Here is a 20,873-nt window from a genome sequence, read left to right as displayed (position 1 = left end):
TCATGATGTGTACCATACCTTCACAGTAACTCTCCAATCCTTCCTTTTTAAAATCTAAATAAATTTGGCTCCATTCTGATAAGAACATCCATGAAATGAGTTTCTATGTTACTTACATTTTCTACTTCATATTATTTATTAAAATAATTTTAAAGCATTTAACTATATCCCACCTAAAATTGCCAGAGCATATTTTGGGAAATAAACCAAATTATGTTACATATGTTCATTATTATCAATGAAGTCATGCTACTTAGAAGAGGAAGGCATGGGGACACCTGGGCGACTCAGTCAGTTGAATATTTGACTCTTGATTTCAGCTTGTCATGACCTCAGGGTTGTGTGATTGAGGCCTGCATCCAGCTCTGCACCCAGTGTGGAGCCTGCTTAAGATTTTCTCTCTCTCCTTCTGACCCTCCCCCCACCCAGCTTGTACATGCTCCTTTTCCCTCTCAATCTCTCTCTCTCTTAAAAAAAGAGAGAGAGAAAGAGAGATACCAGGTACTTAAAAAGTATCTGTATTTAATACAATGTGGATAACTGGAAAAATAATCAATCTGCAGACTGAGTGTGTGATAGTCTTCATGTGGATTAGTGAAAGTCCCATTAGGGAAGAGGAAGGAGAGTACTTGGAATAGGACTTTATTACAGGAATTAGACCTGATAAAACTGTAGGAGGAGCTGAGAAGTAAAGGTCTGATGAGGAGAGCTTGAGGTTTGGGAAGAATCCCCTAACCTGCCCTCCTGAGGCACTAGTGCAGATGGACAATTTGGAGCTTGCAAGGACCCAGGGAGCCAGGCAGATCTAGCTAACAGAAAGGAACCACAGCAGAGAGGAGAGCTGGTGGGGAAGTGTGCTGTCTCTATATCTGGTGGTGGGCCAGGGTTGCTGTTGGTTAGCACGGCCCACCATGAGATAGAAGAGCTGAGGTCAGGGCAGAGACCCATGAAGCAACTGGCAGTAAGTGGCATCTCAGCATCTGTTTCTCTCAGAGCATGCTTTAGTCAACTTCCTTTTTTGACAAACTCAAACTCAGAACCACACAAGGAAGGGGATTCTGGGAAACACATTGGACAGCCAGGATACTATGAGAAGGAAATGTAAGATTAAGGAATAGGAGATGGAAGTTCTGACTCAAGAATGGGGACCGGAGGGATCCCTAGGTGGCGCAGTGGTTTAGTGCCTGCCTTTGGCCCAGGGCGCGATCCTGTAGACCAGGGATTGAGTCCCATGTCGGGCTCCCTGCATGGAGCCTGCTTCTCCCTCTGCCTGTGTCTCTGCCTCTCTCTCTCTCTCTTTCTCTCTCTCTCTCTATCATGAATAAATAAATAAAATCTTTAAAAAAAAAAAAAAGAATGGGGACTGGAGGTGTGATCATAATGCTGGGGTTAAGATAATGAACATATATCTGGAGTCAGACCGAGTTACCTGCTAACAGGATGTCTGGCTCATTCTTTTTGATGAGATGGCATGAGCTTAAAAGGGACAGAAATCTAGACGTTGTTAGATTGCACACAAGACAAGCAGCTGACAGCCAACTGGTTCCACTACACCTCTGCAGGATTGTGAATTTATAACCTTGATGCACATGCACAAGCAACAGCTTAGGTCATCCAGCCATTCATTGACAGGTTTTTGTTGAGCACCTACATGCCAAACACTGTTCCAGAAGCAGAACTCAGTAGTGAAATCAGTAGATCAAATCTCTGCTCTCCTGAGAAGGGGTGGAGGACAAGCAATGGCCAACATATGCACCCACTCTATGTAGGATGGAGATGAGAGGTACGGAGTAAGAGCAGGGTACAGGTCTAAAAAAAGACTGGGGATGCTCTTTGTAGATAAGGTGGTCAGGAAAAACCTCCTTGAGGGGGATGTTGAGGAAGGATGGAGTCCCATGGTTCTCTGGAGGGCAAGTCTTCCACACACAGAAACAGCATGTGAGAAGAGATGTTTCAGGTATTGGAAGAACCACAGAGTCAAGTATGACTGTGGCAGTGAGGGCCAGGAGGAAAGCAGTAGATGAGGTCTGGGGCTAAGGAAGTCTTTGAATTTCATCTCATCCCAAGTGGGAGTGCCCTGAGGGTTTGAGCAGCAAAGTGACCTGCTCTGAATATGAAGGAGATGGAGCAGCTCTTCCCCAGTCAGAGCTGACTGGAGTTCTGTGGACACTTTATACCTTCATAAATAAGTAGAGTTAGAGAAGAAAATATGAGTGATAGGTTACCTATTAATTGAAGGAAAGCACTGAACTACTGAGACAGCTCATTTTCCTCAAGATAGGTTATTTTGTTTTAAAACTGCCCTGCAATTAGCCAAGGGCCTTATCAGTCAAAAACTCGGCCTCTGGCTTTAGTGTAGGTCCACTGCTCGCCTAGAGGCTAGGCCCCAAGATGGCACCTGAGACAGCTGGGCAGTGGCATCGTGTCAGCTTCCTGCCCCAGTGTCTCCCTGTGGTAGAAGCAGGTGAAGGGAGGGATTGTTCCCTAAGAGAGGGGGGTCCAACTGGTGACCAAGAATGGCAATGATGGAAGAAATGCATTAAGTCAGAAGAGGACTTAGCATAGGGAACAGGTTGTGTCAGTGTAATTTCATGGCCAAATGCCAGTCCTCGTGGTCATCAAATATTAGAGCTGGAGCAAAATAGCTTAGAGAACTTCAAATCCTATAAACTACAAAACTGTGCTGAGGAGCCCTAGGATTCCACAAAGGTGACTCAGGGATAATTTGGAGACGGGATGTGAAAGAAAGCCGGTGGGTCTCCTTCATCCTGGCCTCTACCACACTGTTCCCACCTAGGTTAGATCAAATATTTATCTAAGATTATTCTTGAAGGAAGAGTTTTGCAGTTAAAAATAAATAAATAAATAAATAAATAAATAAATAAATAAATAAATAAATAAAAGGTTTGAAAATCACAATCAAATCTAGTTTAATCATCTCCTTGTGGAGCTGGAAAAAAAAAAAAAGGTTCAGAGATTAATTACAGATGTTCTGGACAGCCCTTCTCAAACCTGGCCTCTCAATCACTTATTGCCTGGGCGCAATATTATTTAATAAGCACTTACTATGTGCCAGGCACTTGACTGGATTTTGTACAATCTTTATCTCATGAATCCTCCAACAAACCTATAAAGTATTAATGGTCCTATTAATGAGAAAATTGAAACTTAGTGAACTTAAGTACTCTTTTAATGTCTCACTGCTAACGAGTGGCAAAGACAAGACATGGGCCCAAGCCAACCGATCTGACACCGAAGCTATAATTCACAAATTCTATGCTATCCTTAAACCAAACCAAACTACCAGCCAAGGTGATTCTATCAACCAAAGAAATTTGTTCAAATGTTTAGAACAGCCATAGAGGTTGACATAACATTTAGAGAGCTTTTAATATTTTACTGAATATTCTTTATGTAGTGTCAGCCATAAGCAGGGCGCTCTTACAGGGGATTTACAAATACTAGTTCACTTAATGTTTCCAACAGCTCTAAGAGGGTGTTTGTATCAATAGTCCCAATTTGCAGATGAGAAGTTGAATAATTGTTCCCCTACTGGTAGAGGAGGGATGCGAACCTACCGGATGCTACACACAAAACACAGTAATTCCATCAAGCCAGCTTCCAGGCTTCTCTTCCCGGAAGAGAAAAGAAAGCCACAGCCTTCATGTCCGCCAGACCGGATGTGCCCGATTTACTTCCGCTCACACCCCATTGGCCGGGAGCCGGTCACATGACCACGAGTAACTACAGGGGAAACCCGGAAATGCAATCAGTGCGCGGAGGGGCAGGCGGGAGAGGTCCGGTGCGGAAGCCCTCCCTTCTCCCACGGGGAAAAGGCACAGTAAGTGATATGAAAATACTCATTGGGAGGGGGAAAAAAGCCAATTTCTGTATTTAGTTCTTTAAAAATCACACATCTAAGAGGGCTAACAATACAAGTGGCGAGTTCGTTTAGCAAATGGCGTTTTCTGAGTGGCCTCGTTGCCCAGGACAGTTCACAGGATCGACGGCCTCGTGCGTGAGCCCAGGTAGGAGCGTGGGAAGGCAGTGGGCCTCGCCTTCCTCTTCCTGCCCATGCGCTGTGTGCACCCTTAGGCCTTCCCTCTCAGGCCCCCTTTCCTTCACAGGCTTGTTCTGTTCCCCTCTGAACCGATTTAGGCGTGAAGCCTGGCAGGGCCACCTCGCTCCGGTGGCTCTGGAGCAGCTGGAGAAAGAAGCTGTTCCCTGGGCCCGAGAAAGCTGGGGACAGGCCGCCGCCGCGCTTCTCTCTGCCTGACACCTGCCAGCTCCAGCTGACCTGGGACAGCCTTTGCTGCTCTGAACCTAAGAAGCCTTGACCCTTCCCCAGCGCACGGACACAGCAAGCCACGAAAGCACTGGGTGGCCCAGGCTGAGAAGGGAGGGAGGCCCCTAAGGAAGCGTCGTGAGGCAGGCAACCTGCACTCCAACCCGTTGGGACCAGGGAGGCACCTGGAGATCCCCTCTGGCGGGTGAGTGCTGCTGTGAACAGGGGAGTCTTAGCCCAATACAAATCCACAGGTGTCTTATAGGAATTTGAGGCCAGGGCTGCCAAAATACCTATTTTCCTTTTTTTTTTTTTTTATTCTTTTCTTTAAATTCAATTTAGGGCAGCCCGGGTGGCCCAGCAGTTTAGCCCTTGCCTTGGGCCCAGAACCTGATTCTGGAGACTCGGGATTGAGTCCCACATCAGGCTCCCTGCATGGAGCCTGCTTCTCCCTCTGCCTGTGTCTCTGCCTCTCTCTCTCTCTCTCATAAATAAATAAAATCTTAAATTCAATTTAATTAGCATATAGGGTATTATTAGTTTCAGTTGTAATTTAGTGGTTGTTCATCAGTTGCAATAACACCCAGTGCTCATTTCATTACGTGCCCTCCTTAATGCTGGTCCCCCAGGTACCCCATCCCTCCAACCCGCCTCCCCTCCAGCAACGCTCAGTTTGTTTCCTAGAGTTAAGAGTCTATTATGGTTTATCTCCCTCTCTGATTGCATCTTCTTTTATTTTTCCGTCCCCTCCCCTATGAGCCTCTGTTTTGTTTCTTAAATTCTGCAAATGAGTGAGAGCATGTATTTGTCTCCAACTGGCCTGTTTCACTTAGCATAGCTCCCTCTAGTTCCATCCAGGTCACTGCAAATGGCAAAATGTCATTCTTTTTTGGAGAATTCCTGTTTTTCAAAAGGAATGGAAAAGCAGGACTTGCTGTGACTCTTCATTCTAAGTTGTTGATATCTGTTTTAAACAATTTAAAAAATGCTGCAAATTAAACAAAACATGTGTGCAGGCCAGCCTGACCCCAGGCAGACAGTGTGTGGCTGGGGATTAGGTCCACGCGGCACAGTCCCCTACTGAGGACTGTCTTTGTCCCATTGGGAGCTCTTGGGGACACTGGCCTGGGTGTTTGGGGGATATTCTGTGTTTGTGGCCCTGGAGGAGCAAGGCTCTGGACTCACTGAGCAGAAAGCAATAAAGATGAAGACTGACTGGTGATGGTTAACTGCCAAGAGCACTTCATGGCAGGGCACGGTAGTCCTGATCTTCCTGATGATCCTGGAGCTCGGAGTGGCGGCCTCAGCTGCACGGAATGACACACTCCTGTGTGAGCCAGATGTTTGGACCCGCTGCCAGGGAAGTAGGGGGAGGTGCCATCCACCCCACTCGGATGTCAGCTCCCCCGGGTGGTCGGGGCTTCAGCGCCATAGCAGTAGGTGGGGTGCACCTGGCTGGAGACGCCAGGGATGCTGAATTTACATTGATCATTAGATTAAACTAAAAACACACAGAAAGTTTGATGTTTGTACAGATCCTATGAGGAAACCTTTGTAAGCCAAAGATTCTGCTGGCAAAGTGGATCGGCCATGCCTCTCCTCACTTAAACCCTCCTAATTTCTTGTACACATTCAGAGCATGAGAATCCAGCTTTCTGAAATTGAGGCTCATGTGAACTTCAAACAGGAGAGTGGGGGGAACAATTTCCACACCACTTCAGGAGTGGGTAACCCTTGGATCAATAGGATGGGGCAGGGGAGAAGGTTGAGAACCATATGCAAGTAAAAAAGATGGGATTTTAAGATAAACTATTCATTATTTGTAAAACTATTCACTATTTAAAAGCATGGCTTAATAATTTTAAATGATTAAACTTCTATAATTATTAAAATATATTAAATTGCAATTGTAGGGGCACCTGGATAGCTCAGCGGTTGAGCCTCTGCCTTTGGCTCAGTTCATGAATCTGCCTCTAGGTAGATAGAGGGAGAAGCAGGCTCCCTGCAGGACCCTGATGCAGGACTCGATCCCAGAACTCCAAGATCACGCCCTGAGCTGAAGGCAGATGCTCAACTGCTGAGCCACCCAGGCATCCCTAAATAAATAAAATCTTTAAAAAAAATAAATTGCAATAGAATTTTAATGTATATTTATATCAGCACAATAAACTCATTAACATCAATTTTTATGATCATTAAAAATATTCATAAATTATTAACAGAAAACAAAATACGATAAGTGGTACACTTTGCTTATAATGTATACCATGTTGAGAAGAAGGAAACAAAGAATTGGAAGTGAAATAAGAAAGAAAGACAGGAAGTAGTTTTTCCAACTGTTGGAAAACTACTCTTCCAAGTTGTTGAGGCTGCTGACCAGCTATGGAACTCTCAGGAAGCCATTAAACCTCTCTTTGTCCCAGCTTCTTTACCTATAAAAATGGGAGTTATACAACCAACCCTATCCAATTACACAACCTATCCCCCACCATATATCTACCTCAAATGCTGTTCAGAGGCCTAATAGGATTTTTGTGAAATCATTGGAAAATTATTAAGTGCTATAAGACAGTAAAATAGTTTACTATAAGACAGTAAAATAGTTATGATAGTATTAATTTTAATATAAATGACAAAAGTATAGACAGGACAAAAGTAGGTGAAGAGAGTCCAAAGTATGAGGGAATTGGAGGGGTGGTTCTGTTGCTTCTGCCTACATCAATGTGGCCATCAGAACCAATTTTCTCCTTCTGTCTCTGCCCTTTGAAATTCAAATCATCTTTGTAATTCTTGAATGGTCCTGATTGGCCTTATTTCCACCTTCGAGGTTTACATTTTAAATAAATGTTTGTGGGCAGCCTGGGTGGCTCAGTGGTTTAGCGCCACCTTTAGCCCAGGGTGTGACCCTGGAGACCCGGGATCCAATCCCACGCCCTGCGTGGAGCCTGCTTCTCCCTCTGCCTGTGTCTCTGCCTCTCTCTCTTTCTCTCTCTCTGTCTCTCATGAATAAATAAATCTTTAAAAAAATAATAAAAGAAATAAATGTTTGCTCTGACGTGGATTTTGAGAAGCACAACATGTGAAGAAATTTTGAGATCTACACGAGCCTGACCATGAATTCCTGTGACACTGAAAATTCCTTATCCTTGACCTTTTATCAGAGATTGTTTTCTTCCCATTTTAAGTGCCTCAACATTCAATTTGAAACCAGCATGTTTCATTATTCCAAGTCCTATTTTTTATAGCCTAACTGTACAGATGATGGTTCCACAGGAAGGCTAGGGTGTAGCTATGAGCTGAACTTCAGGATAGATAAGATCTTGACCATGGTTTGCTCTGGTGCAGTGACTCCTTCAAACAGATTTCCTCTCGTCACTTCTTAATGGTTCTCCAATAACTTAATGAAATCCAAATTCCTTCTTGGGGCAAACCAGCCCCTTGTCAATCTTACTGTAATCCCTTTTCCACTTCGTCCCTTAATAAGCCTAGGATAATACAGAACAATGTAGTGCAGCAGGCTTAGAGAGCAAACAGTTCAGATTGTATGCAGAGGATTGAGGGTGCTGGGGTAGGGGCGGTCTCCAGGAAAAAAAGCAACAATGATAAAATGGTACACCATCTGATAGATTTAAGCATAAAAAAGTTGATTGATAAACAAAATGATAGGGAGAAAATGAAGTCTCAGTATAAAGAAAGCAAACTACAGGGAAAAGACTGCAAGAATAAAAACATAGTGGATTACGTGGGTTTTGCAATGGGTATTATGTACAAGAACATACTAATGTCAATACCTTTATTGATTTAGCTAACAATGGGATACAACTATTGGGAGGGTGGTAAGAGAGGACGTGGGGGTAAGGAATATAGGAGCACTAAATCTTCATCTAGGATAGCAGAAAATCAATAGATAATGTCCAACTTTTTTTTAAAAATAGTTCCATAAACTACTACTTAGAACTCTAGAGAAATAAATACTATTCCCTTCAGTATACCAAGTATAGAGGTCTGTCTTCATGTTCTAGATGCTCAGTTTTAAAATATCCTGATCTTCCAGGAAACATTTGTAGCTAATTGTCAATCCCCAAGGCACAATATATACTATTGTTAAGGTTCATTATTACAAATAATGGCTGTGCGCCCCTCTTTTGAGTCTTTTCTTGAAATTCTTGAAGGTTTTGATCAGTCTTAACAGAATAAAATCACATGATCATATTTTTTTTTACCTTATCATCTTAGGACCGATAAAGAAAGCATCCTGAGACCACATGTCCATTTGCCACTTTCTGGTGGTCCATTGCACTTAACATTATTAGTGCTCCCTTGTCTATTCTGTGAGGCTTATTTCAGTTAGATTTGGTGGTATATTCTGAAAGCTACTTTTAAACAGTTGAATGGGGGTCATGGTCATATACACCCCCACTGCCATGTGTGGGAACGCTTTCCTCAGGGCTCTAAGTGACAGGTGGCATCTGACATGTGGACTTGACGATGATGTTGGTGACAACTCCTATATAATGTTAGTAACTTAAGTACTTTTAATATAAAAATTAAATACAAATAGAAGTTCTAATATGCTTACCTTTAATCTAGTGAGTTTTCACCACCCCTCCCACTACGGGGTCCCAAGGTAAGTCCTTAAAGGGCCCACCTCAATGTACTCACTTTTCAGCTTTTGCTAAGATGTCTCTGAAGCACAAAGGAGACAGAGGGGACCCTCAAGGCTTCTAAGGGAAAGGGGAGCTCTGGCCAGTGCAAAGCAAGTAAGATATTTCTTTCTTTTGTTCATCTTCATGTTTTACATATATTTTGTTTTCCATTTAAGAACATTATACCTATGCAGGTTTAATCAAATGTATTTGCATTTAAGTTAGGTAAATATGACAAAAAGTGATAGTTCAGGCAGAGGTCTCTGTTTAGCTTGTTGTTCAGGTACCTGGAATGTTTGAAGCACACTAGTAGGATAAAGGAGTAATGCTGAAGTGAATTTATCACTGAAGAAAGCCAGCTATTGACCAAAGTGTTCATTCACATGCTCCCTAGGAGCCTCTAGCTTCCCAGAAATATTAATAAGAACACTAAGCTCCCAGGTAATAACTTTTAAAAGCTACTCTTTTCATTATAGAATAACTGTGGGTAGCCTTAAGCTTTGATAAGGGCGGCTGGCTGCTTATAATAACTTAGCAATTGAAAAAATGAGTGTAGAATATTCTAGTGAAGGGGGTACAAAGGAGGACGCACACTTGGAGGAGAAAACTGCTAATTGGAATACAAACCTCCTTAAGACATGGACATAAATAATACAAGGCAGAAGCTTAAAATTTCATAAATGAAGTGTGGATCCAGAGCTGTGGGATGTGGAGCAGGAGGGAGGAGTGGAAGTGGAGCCGAGGCCTTGAAATCTTGAAGGAGGAGGTGTTGCAGGCACCCTGGAGGCAGGACTGAAAAATCCAGAGATGGGCGGAAAGGGAAGAGGCTGGACAGCTGAAGGGCCACAGTAATGCTTTCTGAAAGGGTTTGTTTTTAATGGATAATTTATTTGTATGTACACTTAGAATTCTAGAAATAAATACCACTTCCTCCAGTATACCAATTATAGAGGTCTGTCTTCATGTTCTGGATGCTCAGTTTAAAAATACCAAACAAAAATTTGTGTATGTGTAAATAGTCATTTATTTGTATACTTCCCATCTGTTTTAGTTCCCATAATGGACTACACATGATATGGTAAAAACATTTATATATTCATCACAGTGGCAGTTTATTCTTCAAGTATACATGCAGCCATAGATGTAATTTTAAAGCATGATGCAGAAACTCAGAAATGCTTGCCGCTAGTTCCTAGGAGTTCTACTTTATACATATTGTTTGAACTAGACTTTTTTTTTTTAAATAGAAGCAGAGAAAAATTAAATTGTACTAAATGGCTTATAACAAAAAGCAGTGGTCCCTGCCTTCCCCCTCCACCTCCCACACCTTTGGTTCTGATTCCCAGAGGAGGTCACTTAAATTCTTCAACTGTTTTGTTTGATATTTACTTCTAGATTTCTAAGTAGTATGCTTATGTGAGTTTTTTATTTTTTTTTTTTTATTTTTTTTTTTAATTTTTATGTATTTATGATAGTCATCAGAGAGAGAGAGAGAGAGAGGCAGAGACACAGGCAGAGCGAGAAGCAGGCCCCATGCACCGGGAGCCCGACGTGGGATTCGATCCCGGGTCTCCAGGATCGCGCCCTGGGCCAAAGGCAGGCGCCAAACCGCTGCGCCACCTAGGGATCCCTTATGTGAGTTTTTTAAAAGCTGGACATTACTTATTAATTTTCTGTTATGCTAAATGAAGATTTAGTGCTTGTGCATTCCCTACCCCCCCCATGTCCTCTCTGGCCATCTTCCTAATACTTATGTCCCATTTTTAGGCCAATAAAGGTATCTTCATATAAATAATATTCATTGGAAAACCTAAGTTGTCTACTATTATTATGTTTTCTTGCTTGCAAAGTGTTTTGTTTTCCTGGACTTATAGTTGCCTTGTCAGTTTTTCCCTTTATTTATAGTTACCTATATGGGGAAGGCTTGATCTTCTCCTATAAAATATTTCTATACCAACGAGCTTTTTTAAGATACTTAAACATATCAGATGGTCTGTCTATTACTTTTTTTTTTTTTCTGGAAAACTTCCTCCCAGCATCCTCCATCCTCCTCATATAATCTGATCTGGTTCTTTCTTAAGGCCACTACAGAGTGACATTCTGGTACTTCTCTGTTACTTTGCTGAGTTGGATTCACTGTTTTGTGAGTGTTCTGTTTTCTTTTTCCCCAGCTTCCTCTCTCATTTTTCTTCCACCTTCTGCCATAGCCAGTCTCCCATGGTCCCCAAAGATCCACGCTGCCTGAGATTTGTGCTCTTAGGTAGTCCCCTCCTACACCAAATCAGGGGACCCCTGAATTGAATGCAGGAAAGCAATGGCATTTCACTTCTGAGGCTAAGTCATAAGAGGCACTGCCTCCTGCCTCACTCTCTCGGATCTCTCACTTGCTCTGTGGGAAGTCAGCTGCCATGTCAAATAGAATACCTTGCCCGTGATGGGGAAGTAGTGCAAAAGTTCATTTCTGCAGGGCTGGCTAGGGGGGAGCCGCAAAGACACAGCTAAGAGAATTTTTCATTTCAATTTTGCACCGAGTTAATATCCTTAGATTTGTTGAACATTGAACACATGAATTCACCCTAGTTTTATATGTATTTATTCATTTCTGGGCAAGTCTATGGTGAGGGGGCATCGTTCCATTGCCCTCAGGCACCATTTGGCCTCGGCTAAGTTGCTATCGACCATCATAATTTAGTGAGCTGAGCCAAAGATGCATGCACTTCTTTCATTTGCATCTGTGTGACGGATCTCCTTAGCCGCTAATGGCCTTAAAAGCAAGCTTATAAATCAAGTAGTCACTGTATCACAAAATGTAAATTAAGATTTTCAGAAATGAAGTCTCTATAATCAGAGTGTTCTCACATAAAATGGGGTTTCTGATTGGCGATAGGGCAAGGGCTCTTGGCACCACAAATAAAGTAAAACAATTTATTTAGATTGTTTATTTTGTCTTTATCTTGTACTCCTCAATCTTGTTTATGTTTCATAATGGGTATATAGTATGTTAATAGAGTAATAATACATTTACATAATCTGTTAATAAATACCTCTCTATTTGGGGTGTGCATTCAGAATCTTGTGACTACAAGCATGCAAGGCCAAAAACGTTTGAGGAGCACTGGTATCACGAAGAATTGCTCAAGAGAGGTATTGTTTGGGGATTGCCCCCCAGACTGGCCCAGCAAAGAACCACACTGTGGCCCTTTGAGCTCCCTCTAGCTCACAGCTGTGGTCTTAATATGCAATGTGAGATTTTCATATTTTATCTTATTCTATGAGGTAAATAATTATCCCCATTTCCCGGATTAGGACATTGTGACTCTCTGGGCTGAGTCACTGGTACCACATTATGTCACTGTAAGGGGCAGAGTCTGTATTATGATGAACCCAGACTGTACTGACCCAAAGCATGTGTTCCTTTTGTTATTATGCTGCCCAGACCTTCCATATAAGTGACCTTTCTACAACTCCATTTTCACTTCATGAATACTCTGCTTTACCATACCTAAAACACTTTTGTTTTACACTTGAAAACCTTAAAAATCAGGACATCTGGGTGGGGTGGCTCAGTGGTTGAGTGTCTGCTTCAGCTCTTGTCGTGATCCTGGGGTCCTGGGATTGCATCTTGCATCGGGCTCCTCACAGGGAGCCTGCATCACCCTCTGCCTGTGTCTCTGCCTCTCTGTGTCTCTCATGAATAAATAAATGAATAAATAAATAAATAAATAAATAAATAAATAAATAAAATCTTTAAAAACAAACTTCGGAATCCTTTGTGTTGAGAAACATTACCTATTCCCTGGCTTTAACATTCGCACTTCCTTCAGCCAATGCAGATATGATTTCCCTAGCAAACCATGCCTAGTTCTCTTCATACCTTTGTTTCTGCACTTTCTTCTATTGGGAACATCCTTCCCTCAATTTCTTCCTGATTGGCTGTTTTCCAGACTTCAAGCCTCACCTTTTCAGAGATGCCTTCTGACAGCATCTGACATGTTTCTCCCTTGTCAACCTCCACCATTTTTCTTTTAGCTCTTGGCAATCAGGGCTCCAGCCACCTCTGTGAACCTTAGCATACAGAACTTAGCATATGGTAGTCAATACATGCAGCAAATGTTTTTTTGAATGAATAAATGAGAGAATGAATCAATGAAGCCAACATTTCTATGGGATGGAGACAGTGGCCATCATGGTGAGGCCAAGACTAGCTGGATATCCATGTAGTCATGTTTAGTCTGTGTTGTCTTTAGCACTGTGCAGTAGAGGGCACAACCTTTGGGAAAACCAAACACAAAAACAAAAACAAAAAAAACACAACTGAGTTTGAGTCCCAGCATGGGCACTCACCAAAAGTGAGACAAAGCTTATATCTGGCCATGAGGATAATACCTACCTCATAAGGTTGAGAAAAATTGAAAGCAAAGTGCCTGGCACACACTCTATTAGATCCCTTTACTCTCATATCAGTTAGGGTTTAGTCAGGAGAGGGGAAAAGTTTAACAGAGGAAAAATTATCTAGTTATAAGGGTGTTAGCTATAAAGGGGCAAAAATTATCTCAAAAAAAATACCCTAAGGCTGAGAGAGAACTGAAGGCAAGAGCAAACTTAAGAGGTAGGTGATATAGGTTGAATTATGTCCCCCAAAATCCATACATTGAAGTCCTAACCCCCAGTACCTTGGTGTGTGACATTATTTGGAAATAGGATGGTTGTAGATGCAATTAGTTGTCAGGATAAGCTTGTACTGGAGTAGAGTGGGTCCCCTAATCCAAAATGACGGGTGTCATGTAAAAAAGGGAAATTCGGACACAGACACGGACATAGGGAGAACACCACGTGAAGATTAAGGCAGCGACCAGAGGGATGCTTCTACAAACCGAGAAATGCCAAAGATTGCCAACAAACCACCAGAAGCCACTTCCAGCCCTGCAGAAGAAACCAGCTTTGTCAATACCTTCATGTTGGACTTCCAGCCCTCAGAGCTCTGAGATGATAAATTTCTGTCATTTAACCCACCAGTTTATGGTACACTGTTAGGGCAGCCCTACTGGAATTCAGGTGAGGAAGGTGTGGCTCTAGCCACTTGGAGGATAGATTAGTTTGCTAAATTGCCTTAGGTTAGAACCTGTCCAAGTTCCAGGACTATGGCTGGCAGGAAACACCCCTGCCTCTCCCAGCTGGCAGCTGGAGACCTCCAGTGGGAGCTGGTGGGTCATCTCTGGTGGGCAGGAAAGGACAAAGGAACTCACAATTGTGGGGTGCCACCAAAGCTTGATGGGGGTGAGCGCCATTGGATACTCACCCCCATGCCACTGGTAGCCTTGCAATAGGAGCAAAAAGAAAAGGGAAACATGGGGTCTTCCAGGAGTAGAAGCCCCTTCTTCTGGCCATGGTCTCTCTAGTGTCCTCTACTGACAAGTTGTAGCATCACGCCAACAGCGAAGGAGAAAAGCTTACTGTGCCCAGTTCTATGGCCCAACAAGCCATGGAAGGAGAATTTGGAGTTAAGGGACAATAAATGTATGGATGGCATACCCCTCCTTTCCTGAAATGTATTGAAAGAATGTACAATGAAATGTAGTATTTTGAGAAGGATTTGTTTACTCCCAGGAAGTAGCCAGAGGCTAGTGGCCACATGAGAGAGAATTTATTCTCCTGGGAGTTCTTAACATTTTTAGGTGTCATGAGCCCTTTTGGCTGTGCAGTGAAGCCTGTATGTCTCTTCTGAAAATGTTTTGAAATACATAACCTAAAATACATAGAACTACAAAGAAGCCAATGACATTGAAATACAGTAATAAAAATACTTTTTAAATAACCAAGTTTGTTGTATTGTGTGCCGGTTAATTTTATGCATCAACTTGACTGGGTCATGAATACCCAGAAATTAGGTTAAACGCTTTTTCAGGGTGTATCTTTGAGGTTGTTTGTGGATGAGATTAGCATTCAGTTGGTAGACTGAGTAAAGAGATTGCTCTCCCCAGTGTGGGTGCACCTCATTCAATCCATTGAGGGCCTGAATACAACAAAAAGGCAGAGGCAGGGAGAATTTGCTCTCTCTGACCACCTGTACTGGGATGTCATCTCCTGACCTCTATTGGGACTTCTATCATCTGCCCTTCATCTCTGAGGACTACGTCACTGGCTTTTCTGGGCCTCCAGCTCACAGCTGGAGACCATCGGACTTCTCCACTTCCATAATCATGTAAGTCAGTTCCTCATAATAAGTCATTAGTTTTGATTCTCTGGAGAACCCTGACAAATACATCAAATGCTTCTTTATTAATGCGTTAAAAAAAAAAAAAAAAAACAAGATCTCCTATTGGGTCTAAGAGCTACATGATTTCTAAGTAGCAGTGACTGGAAATGACATTGTGGGATCCCTCTAAACACTGTGAAGTAGTCTGAAAATAGTCTCTTTCAGTTGGTGCTATTACTGCTGCTGCTGCTTACATTCATAATCGAAGAAAATACTAAATTTGAGGGGCAGGTTTTTGGGGGAAAGAAAGATGGAATTCTTTTATTTAAGTTTGGGGACCCTCTGAGTTCAGAACCCCATTGATAGGGGAAATTCCAGCATTAGCACTGAGGTTGGCCTAGATCTCACTACACATCAGGCAGGTATTTTTGCCTGGGGCTCGAATCACCCAACCCAAGGGTCAACATTCGATGCACACGCAGTACTGTCATAGAGTTTAGACACATCTCTGCATGAGCCACCCCCGAAGGCCTCTGCTGCTCCTTGGGCCTCAGCCCCACTGCGTTTACTGCCTCCTGCCCAGGAACGTATGCAAAACACAAATGCATGTGACCTTAAAAGTGGGGAAGAGGGAGGTTCCCAGCTTCACAGTGCTCACGCCCCGAGAACACAATGACATACTTCATTTTTGGTGGAGGGGTCATGTGGCTCTGCTCCCACCCAGGCCAAGTGAGTCAGTCAAGGAGGAAACACAAAGATTGAGTGACATGCCATGTACTGCAATGGGCTGATAGGGCAAGACACAGGAACTACTGGTTACCTCTTGAAAAGAACATCAAAAACCTTGGTTTTGGTGCAATATGAGTTACTGATCAAGAGAATCTGCTTGTTCATCACAGCCCTTGAATTACCACCTCCAATCTTACCTTTCTGTCTGTGGCTTTACCCTCCAAGAATACTAGTAATCAGCTCAGCTCTCTGTGGTCCAATGTGCTGATTATAACCATACCTTAGATGATTGGAAGTGTTGCATTTCTCAGTCCTATTTGATTCTCATAACTTAGAAGTATTTATTCTGAAATTGTATAATTGTGAAAATTTTATAAGTTAATATTTCTAGGAAAGAAAGGCATATGTTAGTTAATTTTTCTGAAGTAATATACTTTTTATTTATTATATAAGTTAGTACCTAAGCTTATAATTTAAATAAACATTGATTTTTCTGATTATAAAAAAATTTTTTTATAATAAATTTATTTTTTATTGGTGTTCAATTAACCAACATACAGAATAACACCCAGTGCTCATCCCGTCAAGTGCCCCCCTCAGTGCCCGTCACCCATTCACCCCCAGCCTCCCTCCCTCCTCCCCTTCCACCACCCCTAGTTCGTTTCCCAGAGTCAGGAGTCTTTATGTTCTGTCTCCCTTTCTGATATTTCCCACACATTTCTTCTCCCTTCCCTTATATTCCCTTTCACTATTATTTATATTCCCCAAATGAATGAGAACATATAATGTTTGTCCTTCTCCAATTGACTTACTTCACTCAGCATAATACCCTCCAGTTCCATCCACGTTGAAGCAAATGGTGGGTATTTGTCGTTTCTAATGGCTGAGGAATATTCCATTGTATACATAAACCACATCTTCTTTATCCATTCATCTTTCAATGGACACCGAGGCTCCTTCCACAGTTGCATGGGTGGCGCTGGATAGGACAACTGACCCACTGACCACTTGGCCAACGAGGATGAAGACAAGGCTGACTTCTCTCATTGTGTCATACATTCTGGAAACGGAAGTCCTAAACTATAACCAGGCCCAGAAGATAGGGCAGAGTGGCCCACACTGGCCAGTACAGGCTGGCACGTAGACCTAACATCCAGGAGGCTGCATGTTTGCTTCCTGCCCAATTCCACTGCCTTGCGGCAGTCTCCTAAAAAATGAAAAAAAATAAAATAAAATAAAAAGGAAGAAAAAAGGTGCTGGCATATTTATTGGTGTGTTCTCTTCATCCAACAAATGTCTATTGAGCCCCGGTGTGTGCCAGGCACTGTGCTGGATGCTGGGAAAATAATGATGAAGTATTCCGGGCCTCAGGGAGCTCAGTCTAGTGAGAGAAACAGACAAGTAGGCAAACAGCTACAGTGTCGTGTGATAACTAGATGAGCCCAGAAGTGAACCTGGCACCGTTGGAGCAGGGAGGGGAGAGGGCCCATTCACTCCATTAAAAACTCCATTTTTAAAAAATGACACAATTTGAAAGTTGTTAAGAGATGGGGTGCCTGGGTGGCTTAGTTAAGTGTCTGACTCTTCATCTCAGCTCAGGTCTTGATCTCAGGGTTGTGAGTTCAAGCCCTGTGCTGGGCTTCATGCTGGGCACAGAGTCTACTTTAAAAAAAAAAATAGTTGCTAAAGAGTAGATATTAAAAGTTCTCATCACCAGACAAAATGCAACTATGTGAGGTGGTGGATGTTAAATAAACTTACTACGGAGATCATTTCACAATATATATAAATATCAAATCCTCATGTTGTATACTTAAAACTATGGTAATGTTTTATGTCAATTATCTCTTAATAGGGGATCCCTGGGTGGCGCAGCGGTTTGGCGCCTGCCTTTGGCCCAGGGCGCGATCCTGGAGACCCGGGATCGAATCCCACATCAGGCTCCAGGTGCATGGAGCCTGCTTCTCCCTCTGCCTATGTCTCTGCCCCCCCCCCTCTGTGACTATCATAAATAAATAAAAATTAAAAAAAAATTATCTCTTAATAAACTGGGGCAGGGGGGATGCATGTAGGCATTCCAAGTAAATGCTTTTACCACACACACACACACAAAAAGGAAAAATGACCATCAAAATGCTTTACTTTAAAATTTTTTTAAGTTTATTTATAATCTCTACACTCAATGTGGGGTGCAAACTCACAATCCCAAAATTGAGTCCCATGCTTCCTCCAACTGAGCCAGTCAGGCACCCCTAACAAAGTGCTTTATTTTAAACTATGAAAACCTTCTAAACTCCGGGTTACTTTTCTTTTTAGTGGTTTTACCCTAAACAGAAATATAAGCAACACATATCAAATCAAGAGGAGAGAATGGGGACAGAATTTCTGGTCATGACCCCTTGAGAATGCACTCGATTTCCACCCCTCCCACTTCTAACACACCTTGCCCTCAGGCCTATTCCCTGCCAAAGCCAACAAAAACACCAAGACATAAAAAACAAGAATAAAACTGTTTATAAAATTCCATAAGGCAGCCAAAGTGGAAAACTAATTCTGGTCACCATCCCTCTGAAAGACATGAGCTAATTACTATCTGGGGATGAGTGGAGGAAAGTGGAACAGATCTCAGTCCTGAGAGATACTGAGCACCACAGTCACAGCCCAACGGGTTGGGCAAATGCCAAGAGGCAATGCCAGCACTAGCGGGCTTTAGCATCCTGCTTCCTGGGGACATTGGGCAGGATGAGGCAGGGATGAGGTCTCTGGTGAACCACGGTGGTGTTTCCATGCATGTTGATGGAGGGGAGGCTCTAAGATCTCTTTGAAATGATGACCCACTGGTGGAAAAGTGGGAGCAAGAAGCTGGAGCTGAGAGCCCAAGCATTGGTGCACAATTGGTGGCCCTCCTGACACTCAAGTAATTAATATATTTCTGGGAGTGCCTGCGGTAAAGTAATGGGAACTGGCAAGCCCTCCTTACCTACCCCTGCCAAAAATAAAAGAGTAAATTAATTGTCCAATTTGTACATTTTGAGAATGTTAGGAGCAAAACCAGCATTCCTGCATCAGGCCTCATAAGACTGTGTTACCCATGAGCCTGATGAAAAAAAAAATCGATTTCTTGATTGTGAAAATCATTCCTGATAAGCCTCTTGAATAGATCCTCCAAAATGAACACTATACATTTTCTCTAGTCTTGAAGGGGGAAAATATCTGCAAGGAAAATGTGAGTATTTGTAAAATCGTCCACGATCCAACAAGCATGAACTCTTCATCAAACATTCTTTTGTGCACAACTCCCTTAAACCTCAAAGCCAACAGTGGGGTGAGAATGGAGGTCCCTGAGGGCTTGGGCAGCCACAGTCTCCATGTGCCTCCCAGCAGAGCCTGATTCCATACTTTCTGAGCCTGTGATGGAATAGGAAGCGGCCAGGTGCCAAAGTAAATGAGGTTCCTCCCTGGAGTGGTGCCAAGGCCCTGGATTTAGACCATAGCTCAAAAGGCTCTTGGAAAACTTTTGGAAACTTCCCCTAGGAGAATGGAAGAAATTCACATACTGTCCCTTTGTCCAAAGGAAAGGCTCCAAATCTGCTCTGCAAACCACTGCAGGGCTCAGCAGCTCTCAGGTGTGGGGCCTCTATCTTTCCTGAGGAGGCCCCGGACACGCACTCGGTCTGTTAGGGAAGCAGCCAGCACTTCTGAGTCAATGAACCTGAACCTGGAGAAAGGGAGACCTTCTTACCAAAGGCTTAGGTACCAGGTGTAGGGCAGTATCTAATCTCTCCTCCTCCCCTGCAATCCTACGTTTGCCCACTGCCCCAGAAACACCACCCAGAAAGAGACTTTCCATTTGGCACCTACCATAGAAGCCCAGAGGAGGGTTCTGGAAGCTGAGTGAGGAGTGACACCAGGCAATGGGGAAAGGACTGAAATTAATCTCACTTAAAGCAGCAGTTGAAAGGAAAAGGATGAGCTAGTTCTCTGCCTAGGTGGGTGCACCAGTCACCCTCCTGTGAGGCCACCAGAGTAGCACCACCCAGAGACTCTGTTGTAAGGCAATTAGTCACTGATGGTCGTGAGGCATTTGCCTCCTGAACAACTCAGTCTTCCTATTTCCATTCATAGGCAGAGTGATCACTTAGAGGGATGTGGGTCAATTTGAATAGGGACCAAGTTGCCACCTCGGAAAGAAAGAGATATAGTCTCCTATCTCCTTCCCTTTTGAGAATGCAGTGTGATAGGACTCCCGCAAAGATGAGTCAGACAGGAACGGATGCCAAGGTTGCCCAACAAGGAGCCCAGTTCTGGGGAAGAATGAGTCCAGATGATGACCTGGGCCCAATGCCCCCCTAGAAGGTTCATTTGGGGGCTGGTTTGGGCTGATTGTGTGACTAAGCCTCCAAGTGCCCCCCAATAAAACTAACCAAAGACAGCATCACATAGGGCTGACTGTAAACCCCATCTGGGGGCTTTAAGCCTCAGACAGACATAACTGGAGAGATTGGGATTGTCCTTTGTCCTCCCTCAAAATAAAATATCACTTTGGCTTTCGAGTTCAATTGGAGTGGTAAAAGCAAGGACATACTGAACCATAAAGACGGAGTTTTCAACAGTTACCTTAGAGCACAAGAAATTATGATGGCAGAAAGTTGGAGCACATTCATCTTTGCCTGCTTCTCTGGCTCTGATCCTAGCCTACCTTTTGGAAGCAAGACACACCTCTTGGGATTGAATACATCCTGGGATGCTCCAGCAAGGTTTTCAGGCATGTCTCAGGAAGAGATACAGGATGCCCTAATTCAGGCAAATGCAAGATAAATTAAATTTAATAGAGAAAAAGGGGTGCTAGGTGGGCTCAGTAGGTGAAGCACCTGACTTCCTCACGTCATGATCCTGGGGTCTGCTTCTCCCTCCCTCTGTTCCTCCCACCCTCTGCTTGTGTTCTCTCTTCCTCTCAAATAAATAAATAAAATCTTTAAAAAATTAATAGAAAAAGACCATCCCACATTGGTAAAGG

The 20,873-nt window shown here is 43.1% G+C and overlaps 2 long non-coding RNA genes across 4 annotated transcripts in view; one reads left to right on the top strand and one right to left on the bottom strand.

The window, feature by feature from the left end:
- The window catches only part of LOC140634022 (uncharacterized), a 59,403-nt gene extending 55,722 nt beyond the window's left edge, over window positions 1-3,681 (bottom strand). The window contains exon 1 of the long non-coding RNA XR_012031588.1: window positions 3,579-3,681. This is a non-coding gene — a long non-coding RNA (uncharacterized lncRNA). The remainder of the gene's footprint in view (window positions 1-3,578) is intronic.
- Window positions 3,682-3,743: 62 nt separating this feature from the next.
- Window positions 3,744-4,798, top strand: LOC140615770 (uncharacterized). Of its 3 annotated transcripts, none has more exons than XR_012016292.1 (3): window positions 3,744-4,028; window positions 4,159-4,490; window positions 4,628-4,798. It is a non-coding gene; the product is annotated as an uncharacterized lncRNA (long non-coding RNA). The 3 variants fall into 3 exon arrangements; XR_012016275.1 differs by having other exon boundaries at window positions 4,128-4,490; XR_012016263.1 differs by having other exon boundaries at window positions 3,744-4,490.
- Window positions 4,799-20,873: the final 16,075 nt, after the last annotated feature.

This window comes from Canis lupus, chromosome 1 (assembly GCF_048164855.1).
Source record: "Canis lupus baileyi chromosome 1, mCanLup2.hap1, whole genome shotgun sequence".
Taxonomy (NCBI): Eukaryota; Metazoa; Chordata; class Mammalia; order Carnivora; family Canidae; genus Canis; species Canis lupus.
Note: the sequence above shows the minus strand (reverse complement) of the source record. Positions and strands in the feature narration are given on the sequence as shown.